This window comes from Meles meles, chromosome 4 (genome assembly GCF_922984935.1).
Source record: "Meles meles chromosome 4, mMelMel3.1 paternal haplotype, whole genome shotgun sequence".
NCBI lineage: Eukaryota > Metazoa > Chordata > Mammalia > Carnivora > Mustelidae > Meles > Meles meles.
The window spans coordinates 86,535,199-86,537,855 of NC_060069.1; the positions used below are offsets into that span (position 1 = coordinate 86,535,199).

Sequence of the window (2,657 nt, forward strand, 5' to 3'; positions counted from 1 at the left end):
TAAAAATATATATATCTGGGGTGCCTGACTGGCTGAGTCGGAAGAGCATGCAACTCTTGATCATGAGTTCAAATCCCATGTTAGGCATAGAGATGACTTTTAAAAAATAAAATTAAAAAAAATTAAAAACATATATCTGGAGTAATTAAAGCCTCTTCCAGACATGCATCTGCCCTTGTTTCACTGACTTTCCTTGCAGCACGGCCCCCAAATGCCAGTCTTCACTCCTCCTCAACAGAAGAAACTGAGACTGCCTCCTGACCCCACGCTGGAGGCGACAACCCCACTTCCTGAAGGGAGAAAAAGAACAGCAAGAAGTGATTGAATATGTTGATGGAGTACAAAATGAAACGGGAAGCTAGTGAGATTTTGAAAGTAGAGCCAAAGTATAACAAACTCCACCAAACAATTTTTTCAGAAGGGGTCATACTTGATTGCCAAAATCCAAAATTCTAGGGTAACAACATTTGTCAACCATCCACAAGTGTCTGCTGCTTAGAGAGGAGGAGGAAGAGGTGTTGCCTTCTTTGACAAGAGTTGTAGTGACAGAATGTGAAGATATTAAATCAGGTTACAGAACAGATTTTTATTTTGATGAAAATCCTTGCTTTGAAAATAAAGTTCTGCCCAAAGAACTTCATCTGAATGAGAGTGGTGATCCATTTTCAAAGTCCACTGAAATCAAACGGAAATCTGCAAAGTGGTCAAGGAAACGTTCAAGGCAAACACAGTCAAGCCAGCAGGAAGAGGCAGCATGAGGAACCAGAGACCTTCTTCACTGGATCACTGACCAGAACTCTGACGCAGGTGCACACCAGTTAGGAGAGGTCATCAGAGATGATATCTGGTCAGACCCATTAAAGTAGCACATGGCTCCTGATATGGATGATGAAGAGGAAGGAGAAGAAGATGATGACAAAGAGGAAGGACTGGAGGATATTGACGAAGAAGGAGATGAAGATGAAGGTAAAGATGAAGGTGATGACAAGGGGAAGGAAGGAGAGGGGAAGGAAGGAGAAGCTGACTAATGGAAACACGAATGCTTCTAAGCTTTCTTTTTTAATTTTCTCCAGACCCTCAGAGCAAGTTGCAGTCTTTTTTCTTTTTTTTCTTTTTCCTCTTGTGCTCATTTGCCCTGCTTTTTGAAGTCCCTTTTCTTTCCCTTTATACTATAGTTCTCAACTTATTTGGGAAGGGCGGGGGAATACCTTGAGCAAAAAACAGTGGGAAAGAATCTCTACCCATTTCTGTTCTAAATTCATGTTTATCCCCTCCTGTCTCAACAAAACTTTATGGGATCAACACCACTGTGTCCGTGGGAAAAAGAAAAACCGTCTGCTCTCTTAGCTCTGCTGGAAGCTGAAGGGTGGTAGGCCCCGGTGTAGTATAGTATGTAGTAGTGCATAGACGTCCAGGTTTTTTCCTCCTTTCTCTGTATACTGGGTTAAGACATTAAACTGTATTTCTATGTGGATATGGACCGTCAGCATTTACCATTTATCAACATATATTATGGACACCTAGCATTTACCATTTACCAACATGTATTGGACTACTTTCTCTTGTTTAAAAAAAAAGGCTTAAAGAAATGGGGTTATAGAAGGTCAGCAAAGGTTGGATTTGAGATGTACAGCTTCTCCTTTGGCATGCTTAATTGTGATATTGAGTGGAGATCCTTGCATTTTAAGATGACACTTTTAAAATAAAATTCTCTTCTAATGATGACCTGAGACCTGACACTAGATGGGAAAATCAGCAGAACCTATAGAATATTATTTGAAGTTGACATTCTCTATTGTAATTTTGTTTAGTTTATCTGTAAATTTTCTTTTCATTTCACTGGAAAAGAAAGATGATGCTCAGTTTTAAACACTTAAAGTGTAGAAGTTGCTTTGTTTAAAAAAAACTAAATGTGTACACACACACACACACACACACACACACACAAAACATTTTTAGGGACTCCTGGGTGGCTCAGTTGGTTAAGCTGCTGCCTTCGGCTCAGGTCATGATCCCAGGGTCCTGGGATCGAGACCTGCATCGGGTTCCTTGCTCAGCGGGGAGCTTGCTTCTCTCTCTGCTTCTGCCTGCCACTCTCCCGCTTGTGCTCTCTCTCTGACAAATAAATAAAATCTTTAAAAGGGTTTTTAATTTAAAAACATATTTATATTTCTTAATTTGTTGTAATCCCATGATTACTTCCATGGTAAGGAAATAATTTATTTTTACTTATTTTTATATATAAGGCTTTCTACTGAATCTTCATTTGCCCTATTAAACGTAGCAGAAAAAAAACCCAAATAAAACAAAACAAAATAAAAAACTAATTTTAACCTTGGGGCTAATAGCATACCTAAGATGAAAAGACTAAATCTTGAAACTGACTTGGTTCATCATAACTGAACCAAATAGGTGATGAGGAAAAGACGGGCAGTGGGGAGGGAGGAGAGTATTTGGAGAATGTAGGGAAGGAGATGGGAGCAGAGAAGAGAGGCCTCAGGGATACCCTCTTGCCCTTCTCAAAGCTCCCGAATGACAGAAGCATGACTTTGGGGAAAAGTTTGGATTTGCAGATTGAATAGAAGTGAAAAAGTACAGTTCAACTTTGAGGGTTCCCCTGGTACATACTTATGAGCTAGGTTTCCTGACCTGGTGTA

General features: G+C 39.9%; 1 pseudogene; it reads left to right on the forward strand.

The window, feature by feature from the left end:
• Window positions 1–211: 211 nt before the first annotated feature.
• LOC123940719 lies at window positions 212–1,028 on the forward strand (annotated as a pseudogene).
• The last annotated feature ends 1,629 nt before the right edge of the window (window positions 1,029–2,657 follow it).